Source organism: Lepisosteus oculatus, chromosome 26, assembly GCF_040954835.1.
Source record: "Lepisosteus oculatus isolate fLepOcu1 chromosome 26, fLepOcu1.hap2, whole genome shotgun sequence".
Taxonomy (NCBI): domain Eukaryota; kingdom Metazoa; phylum Chordata; class Actinopteri; order Semionotiformes; family Lepisosteidae; genus Lepisosteus; species Lepisosteus oculatus.
The window spans coordinates 104,566-113,385 of record NC_090721.1 but is presented as its reverse complement, the minus strand read 5'-3'; the positions used below and the strand labels follow the sequence as shown (position 1 = coordinate 113,385).

Genomic DNA, 8,820 nt, shown 5'->3' with positions numbered 1-8,820 from the left:
ATGTGATCATGTACTACAGCTTAAACACTGAGCCAGGTGACGTTTGATTCTAAAAGATTTCTCTATCATTTCAGCGGCGCCTTGTCTGCGGCAGCCCGGCAGCTCCTCCTCCCTTCCAGCTGAGACTCTTCCCTCTCCAGAGGTGGGTTAGTGCTCTCAGGTCATCTTCTCTCACACAGCTGCGGGGCAGAAACGCTACTTCCACTGGGCAGAGAGCAGACGGGCAGTGGGAAGGGCAGCCCTGTGTTTGGGGATCAGGGCTGTCCCTGCTGAGGGATGCTTTCAGAGCCAAAGCAACTGGCTGGGTTATGAACTTTATGGTGTGATCCAAATATGACATACAAAGACAGAGAATGAGAAAGAAATAGTATTGCATGTATCTGATCAAAACAGTCTCTTTCAGACAAAACAAATATTGAACAAAAACTTAGTTGCAACACACTGCACTACACTTTCTTCTAGGCTGACATTACTGATAGTTTGTGCTGTCTTCCTTTCAGTCTGCAGGGTGTGCATCTTTTTCCTCAGCTTCCTACACGAGGAATCAGTTTCTCCTGCCCTGGTTTCACTCCTTTATATCTCACAATCTTCTGCAGCTCCTGGAGGCTGACGACATGTTTGCTGTTTCTGAAAAATTGCTGACTGGCTCATCAGCACAATTGCTGATTCAAAATCCTTTACTCACATGTTGCCTTAGCCTCTGTATCACAGAGATGTCTTCTGGGTTGGGTAGATCGATAGTGTGCTTTTGCTCAGTTGCTCTGCTCAATGCGTGGTCTTTTAACTCCGGCTGGGTACGAGCACCTCACTCTCCACACGGCTTTCCAAGGCTCTGTCATCGTGTGTGAGGATGTTGTGTAGCTCGTGAAACAGTTCCCCCATTTGAGCCCTGGATTTACTGGGTACTTGAATACCTGAATCTTGCCGTCAGTCCTGATCACCTTGTTTTTGTTCTGCAAGGACAAGGCACCTCCCCAGCACTGAACACAAACTGATACTGGCGGGTTGATTGTGTTGTGGTGTGAGTTTGTGTCTGTGGGGGTGAGGTGTCCCCTGCAGCGCGAACAAACATGCAGACTCCACACAGACAGCAGCCCTGGAATCAAACCCAGGGCCCGGTGCTATGAGGCAGCGATGCTAACCACTGTGCCGCAGTGTTGCCCCCTTTGAAAATGTCTGACTTCCGTTTAATTTGAGGTCACAAGCTTATAAATGGTCTCACAACGTTTGTCTCATCTCAGGTTTCTCTGACCAGGCCCAAGGACCTGTAGTCACTGACAGCTTCTGCAGTCTGACGGTTCATTTCAGTAGGCTGGAGGGATGGCGCAATTATCCTCAAATCAGTGAGTATTGTTTTGCTCTTGTAACATGAAACATCAAAGAGAAGTCAACAGACTATTCCGTGAAACTGTTCAGACTGGCCCGTGGTGATTTTCTGGGTCCTTTAGTAAGCTGTCCGGGACTGTGTCATCGACACACTTTGTGAGAAGCCAGTCTGTGTGTTTGCTCTTGTGATCATTCGTGAACGAATGTAAGAGAGTGTAAGAGATGGAGAAGATTCGGCCCTGGAGTGATCCAGTTTTCTATTTAACAACCTCAAACTGCAGGAGAGAAATGCTTCATTTCTAAGATGGAAATATAATCAGAAAGTATAATTAGCCATTTGTGTATATCATGTCAAAAAATGTTTTATATATAAAAAGAATTTAGTAGAGACATTTGCTTAATAAGGCAGTAGAATAAATGTTGTGATGCTGGTGTGATGGTGCTCTCCAACAAACTGATACAAATGGACAGAGAGACAAAGTGAGAAAGAAAATGTGTACATAACAGACATGTATGCAGAATACAATACAGTGCTGTAAAGTACAGTACCCTAGAGTGAAGATGGAAATCATTCATTCTGGTGCAGAAGAAATGAATCTGCTCTCAATGGTTTTCCTGTACAATTGGATCACGTTGTGAATTCTACATAATTCACAGAAAACAAAATAAACAACTCATTCACTCCCCTGCTGTCCGTGACCCAGAGCTCAGTAATCATTTCACTACTGAAGATCATGCAGTTTTTAATGCTTTTCATTTGAACATCCTACTTGTTAATATTTCCTCTTAGATGAGAATATTCTCTTTGGCGTGTCTTTACAACTCTTCTCTTATTGCTCCTCTTGTCAGTAATCCGGTGTGAAAGCTCTCTCTGTCGGAATCAATGTCTTACCTCTCCGTCTTGTGTTTCAGGTCTCCTCTGGCTGCTGACCCTGCCGTCAGGACAGAACACATCCCGCACTGACCACACTGCTGGGTTTACTGTACGTGACAATAAAGAGCTTGAGCAACACATCTAATGTGATCTCTGCACGCTTCCCGAGGAGGGTCCAGCAACGTTCTATATAGTGCACATCACCATCGGGATGAAAAACAAAAATCCCCAGTGGGAGTCCAGTCTTTCCCTGCTACGCAAATTGCTTTTCGTTAGGTGAGGTCGCAAGTTCTTATTGGAGAATGTTGTACAGTTTCTTAATGCAATAGGGCGAGTAAGACTGAAGTTCCCCCCGTGTTGGCCGATCAGTGGAACGAAACTGAAAAAAGCTCCTTGAAACTGTGATTCATACACTGATACACTGGCTCAGCATGGTGCTCACCTGCTGTCCTTGGGTGTCTGCTGAAATTTGATTTTTTTTCAGGAGCACTGTGACCCAGAGCTCAATAATCATTTCAGCTACTGAAGATCATTCACTTTTTAATGCTTTTCATTTGAACATCCTACTTGTTAGTATTTCCTCTTAGGTGAGAATACTCTGGTACTTTTCTGGGTCTTAGTTGAGTGAGCTTTATTAGAATAATTGAACAATACTTTCACCTCCACATAACACTCATAGATTTTTCAAGGGTTAAATATGGGAGCCACGTTTCTTGCATGTTTCCTTTTGTAAGTTGATTCACAAAGCTTTCACCGCCTCCACTCCAGTGAATCACTTTGTTTAGCAAGTGATCAGGTGGAACAGTTTAATTTCTTCCTGCAAATAATGCCTTTTCCTTTTTCATCCCATTCAAGTCTCCGTCCTAGTTAGAGTCATTGTGATGTAGAACGGCAGTGGTCCAGTTGAAAGGTTCAAGGTTTCACTGTGTTTTAGAGTGCAGATAAAGAAGATAATAGGAGAGGAAACTGGAAAAGCCGTGACTCTGTCATTCCATTCAATTCAATTTATTTTCATATAGCACCTTTCACAACAAGGTTGCCCCAAGGCGCTTAACAATGCAGGTAAATATACATTTTGTGAATACAGAACTGAAGACAATGGAGGAAAGGAACCAAAGACTCAGTAAGGAGAATAAAATCCTCTAGGGGTCCAAGGTCAACTGGCTGCCCAACCCCTTTGGGCATGCTAACATTATATCATTAAAAAAAAAGAAAGAAATGAATGCGGGTATTAATCCATCCATCCATCACGTTATCTGTATGTCAGTACCCCACGCAGGTCTCTGCAGACCAGCAGAATCCTCCTAAACGACAGCTGTATCCATGATGCCCCTCTTGGATCCATGGCACTGATGCAGCATTCAACTCACATGGTGCCCAGCCCATGACAGACAGTATTTCTCCTCTGCAGGATCCCTGCGAGGCAGGACAGGTGCCTGACCTCTGAGAGCCTGGTAAGTAAGTAGAAGGAGTTTGAAGTCCGCCCTGTACCTGAGAGGAAGCCAATGAAGAGAGAGAAGTATGGGGGTTATGTGGTCATTCTTTCTGCTCCAAGTAACAATTCTAGCTGCTGCATTCTGTAAGTATTCAAACTCTTTGCTGTGACAAATCTAACGTACTTTAGGCAGACAAAACGACCTTAAAAAGCCACATGATTTTTAAGTAGTCTGTCTGTGTGTAGTAACAGTGGTTCACATTATTTCAGAACGTATACTCCCGTCTCTGTAACTTTCCTCAGTCAGCTAGTGAACATTCTGTATTTACACCACGAATGCACTACTTTGTCTCGCGCGCGGTCACACTGGCCGTCCACAGGCACGGGCAGGAGCAGGGAACACGAGGCCGCTCTGTAGTGCCCCTGTGGCTCTCCAGCAGAGGGGAGCACTTTGCTCAACAGCCCTGAGCCAAAGGACCCAGTGATAAAGCTGAAAATCTGGCAAGTCCCCCAGTCTCCCTGGGGCGCTGAAGAGGATTTCATCTGATGCTGAGGTTCCTGTAACTCAACACAAAATTGAACACGGCGAGTTATGAGTTTGTGAAGAAGTGACAGCGGAACAATGTCAAACAGGAAGTTAACCTACAGGAAAGAATGAATTGAATCTCTGATATTCAAGCACGCAGTGTGACGTCCACTGTCTATTCAAATCTACTCTGCAAGTCTTACAAGTCTTTTTCATACACCGTCTCCTGGTTATTGTTTTGTGAGTGCTTGAACTGTTTCTCAGTAGAAATAAGACCGATAACTCACTGCTTCAGGATGCACACTATCGTCGATGAAACCTGTGGTGTAAGCAAGCGAAAAGAGACAGATCCTTCTAAAACACAGAGGCCATCGGGAGGGCAGAAACACTCTGCAACAGGTAGGAGCTGTGGAGCCGTGATTCCCTCGAGCCAGAGCCCTCGTCCTCCCTCGACAGCGAACTGAGCTCCAGCGACTGGAGCAGCTACCTGCTGTCGTGGGACCTCCTGCAGATTGGGAACGGGTAAGGCAATTCGACACGAGCCCACTCCTCTTCCCACTGCTTACACCCCTATAACAAATAGTTTCAGGGTATTCAAGTACAGGATAAAGAGATGACAGGTGTTCCCAATTGGCTGAGGATACAACTCTCTCTCTGAGAAAGCACACAGAGGTGGACAAAGCAATTAAATGCGTTTACAAGTCATTTCCTCTGTTTCTGGTCTTTCTTTACATATCAGAAAAGTGAACTGGTGGCTGTTGGAAAGTGTCTGCTCCGTACGTAATATACATGTAAAAGATGTGATTAAATATCTTGGTATTAAGATTTTCAAAAAGGTGATTTTGTGATTTGATGTTCTCTACCTTAGTAAAATAAAAAAAAAAACTTTATTCATGGTTGCTATTTGTCAAACACGGGCAGAAGGAGGCATAAATGCTATAGGGTTTAGAGCATCTAATACCGATACTGATAGTATTATTTACAAAATTAAGCAAAGTAGGTGATGTATGTTTCCCTAATTTAATCATTCAGGAACTAGGTATTGATGCTTTTAAGAAACTAACAGTAGCCCATCAGAAACTATGGAAGAATTTACAACCTTTATTAGACTACAAGGAAAACAATTTAGTTATACTTGTACTAATAAATACTTCAGATCCCTCTCGCAATCTCACAATATCTTGTCAAACTATTTTGGAGCACCTCTTTGGGGAAAGTGAGTGGAATCAAACATGACTATTGTCAAACAGATTTTGTATGAATAATAAGGTTAAGGCGTCAGTACAAAATTGTACATTGAATCGACCCGGTAAAGATACACAGTGTGCATAGATTTAAAAGTAATATAGATGATAATTGTCTTTCTCAAAGCAGCCCAGAAACCTTACGTTTGTTTTTGTTTTGTTCTGTTGTTAAAACACTCTGAACAGATCGGCAAAATGGTGTAAAGAAGGCTTCTAATTCTGACATTTCCTGTAGACAAATTGATGTTATTTTACTGCTCAATACTGCTGAACCGAATCTAAAATATAATGTATCATTGGCTTAATCATTATACTCGCTCGTTATTAGATGTAGAAATAGCCTAAAGATGAGAAATAATCGAAAATTGAATAATTAGACCGTATGTCGTAGTAGCAGATTGTACTTCTCGCCTACTTGATGTGGTCGAGCAACTCCACAATCGCCATACAATCCGTCCGTTCTCATGCTCTGACTTTCAGGTTGGGCAGTGGACTGGATTCCAGGGCAAACTCGTTCTTGTTTGATTATCCGTGTGAAATCTCGCCCAATATAACAGGTAAGCTCATGCACTGAAATGATGCGCTTCCAAATTAAAGCGACACGCATTTGAATAATTCAAAATACACACGAGGGAACGTCTCCAAACCATGTCTAAGTATCACAACATGAAAGCTGTGCGTACCTTATCTTTATTTGACTGTATAATGTACTCCGGTGATCTGTAACGTAGTCTTGCGTGCATCGTAAAGGATCCGGACTTCCGGCTACGGAAAACCCGGAGTGGATCAGCCTTTGCACCGGACCCGGACTTCCGGCTACGAAAAACCCGGAGTGGATCGGCCTTCCACCGGATCCGGACTTCCGGCTACGGAAAACCCGGAGTGGATCGGCCTTCCACCGGATCCGGACTTCCGGCTACGGAAAACCCGGAGTGGATCGGCCTTTCCACCGGACCCGGACTTCCGGCTACGGAAAACCCGGAGTGGATCGGCCTTCCACCGGATCCGGACTTCCGGCTACGGAAAACCCGGAGTGGATCGGCCTTCCACCGGATCCGGACTTCCGGCTACGGAAAACCCGGAGTGGATCGGCCTTCCACTGGATCCGGACTGCCGGCTACGGAAAACCCGGAGTGGATCGGCCGTTCCACTGGATCCGGACTGCCGGCTACGGAAAACCCGGAGTGGATCGGCCGTTCCACTGGATCCGGACTGCCGGCTACGGAAAACCCGGAGTGGATCGGCCGTTCCACTGGATCCGGACTGCCGGCTACGGAAAACCCGGAGTGGATCGGCCTTCCACTGGATCCGGACTGCCGGCTACGGAAAACCCGGAGTGGATCGGCCTTCCACTGGATCCGGACTGTGAGCAGCTTTTGTCCAATCGGCGCTGAGATTTCAGCAGGAGGCGGGAGACAGGCTCTTGTCCAGTCACACAGCTTCAGTCCCGGGACTTTTCCGAATTCCGGCGGGCGGTGACACTTCCGAGAAATGTCCACTGGGTGGCGACAGAGATACACGGAGCTGAGTCTCAAAGCGCTATCGGAAAGACTTGAAATCGGAAAGAAATACATTTGTTACGTTTTAATCCCATTGAAAAGGAAGATGAAAATATCGTTTGTATTTTAAAACATTATTATACTTGCGCAACATAATTATTAAGGGAATGGTGTGAGAGGAGACCGTGTTTGAACAGTTTAAGACGGATGTAAAGACATTTTATTTCAGAATGTCTTTCTGAAATGTGTCTGTTTCTGTGTTGTAAGAACGTTGAAGCATGGACGGGCCTTATCTGCATTTACCTTGTTGAATCTTTTTTTCCATAAAATGTACATGTATTATTGCATGTACCCTGACAATACGACTGCTACGTTACGTTTTCTTGTAGTTTTTGGTCTCATAAAAAATACAAAAGTATGAGTCGATGACGTCAAAATGGTGTCGCCCACAGGGCTTATGGGTAATGTAGTCTCTGTAGTTCACTGGGCTGCCCTGCCCATGTGTTTCGCTGATTTCATTGAACATTAGAATGAATTATATTAATACAATTTCAGCGTATTTATCGTGTCTTGTATTTCTTTGTCTCTCTTATGTGTTCCCTTGTGTGTATGTTTTCTTGTATTTCACTTGTCTGCGGCGCTGGTTAATCGACTTGGCACATAAAGCAAACCCACTGTCCTCGTGTTTCTTAGCTCCCGTCTTGTTTGCAAACTTTTCTCCTGTGTTTATTTTACTTTGTCAATAAAACGTGGTTGCCGGGGAAACGGTGCTGCAGAAGTTGTTGCGAGCTGACCTCTAGGAGGTAAACAGTCGGCTTTTGTAATCTAATCAGCGAGCAAAGCAGAAACGTTAGTCTAAAAAGCGCTGGCTGAGTATTTTGTGGACATTATGCAGAAGAAAAGGAAGAAACGGTGAGTCGCAGGCTGTCGGTAAATATCAGCGCTGGACACCAGCCTCACACCGCTGGGCTCACTGCACCATGAGCGAGTCCGTCGGCGCCTCCGCCTGCTGGGGTGTGTTACTGCAGGAGTGAGGAGTCTCCGGTCTGCATGTGGAGGTGAGAGACGGCGGCGCAGTGGGTGGCAGCGCTGGGAGCCTGGATTTAGTTCCTGGGGTGCTGTGTGTGTGGAGTTTGCATGCTCTGCTCATGTTCTCGTGGCTCCAGTTTTCTGGGGTGCTGTGTGTGTGGAGTTTGCATGCTCTGCTCATGTTCTCGTGGCTCCAGTTTTCTGGGGTGCAAAATTCTGTTTATTTCACAAGACGGACCCGGGCAGCAGCATGTGTCTGCAGCGCTCATCCTGCCTGCATGTTTGCAAACTTTTCTCCTGTGTTTATTTTACTTTGTTAAATAAAACGTGGTTGCTGGGGAAACGGTGCTGCAGAAGTTGTTGCGATCTGACCTCCGGGAGGGAGACAGCTGGCAAAGCCGAAACTTTAGTCTAAAAGGCGCTGGCTGGAGTATTTTGTGGACATTTTGCGGAAGAAAAGGAAGAAGCGGTGAGTCGCAGGCTGTAGGACAGGACTGTCGGGGAAATGTAAGCGCTGGGCTGAGCGAGTCCGTCGGCGCCTCCTCCTGCAGGAGTGAGGAGTCTCCGGTCTCCGGTCGCGTCCTGATCTGCATGTGGAGGTGAAAGGCTGAGAGACGGCGCACATGCTCTGCACATGTTCTCATGTGTCTGGTTTCCTGGAGTGCTGTCTGTGTGGAGTTTGCATGCTCTGCTCATGTTCTCAAGGGTTTCCTGCCGCTTCTGCAGTCCAGTGTTGGTGAGTCTGTCGGGTTGATTTTGTTGTGGTGTGAGTGTGCCCTAAAGGGGTTTTAATAGTATGGGGTTTGTGTGTTCACTTGTTTGCAGACCACTGGAGAGACCGGTTGTTTTTTGCCAGGCAGACTAATGGCTGCATATTCAATTCCAGC

General features: G+C 45.7%; 2 long non-coding RNA genes across 2 annotated transcripts; one reads left to right on the top strand and one right to left on the bottom strand.

The window, feature by feature from the left end:
- Positions 1 to 1,245: 1,245 nt before the first annotated feature.
- Positions 1,246 to 2,338, top strand: LOC138225169 (uncharacterized). The gene is made up of 2 exons (XR_011183750.1): positions 1,246 to 1,343; positions 2,239 to 2,338. It is a non-coding gene; the product is annotated as an uncharacterized lncRNA (long non-coding RNA).
- An 846-nt stretch (positions 2,339 to 3,184) lies between these two features.
- LOC138225163 (uncharacterized) lies at positions 3,185 to 6,197 on the bottom strand. Its single transcript, XR_011183744.1, has 2 exons — positions 4,449 to 6,197; positions 3,185 to 3,691 (listed from the first exon to the last, which is right to left on the bottom strand). It is a non-coding gene; the product is annotated as an uncharacterized lncRNA (long non-coding RNA).
- Between the last annotated feature and the right edge of the window lie 2,623 nt (positions 6,198 to 8,820).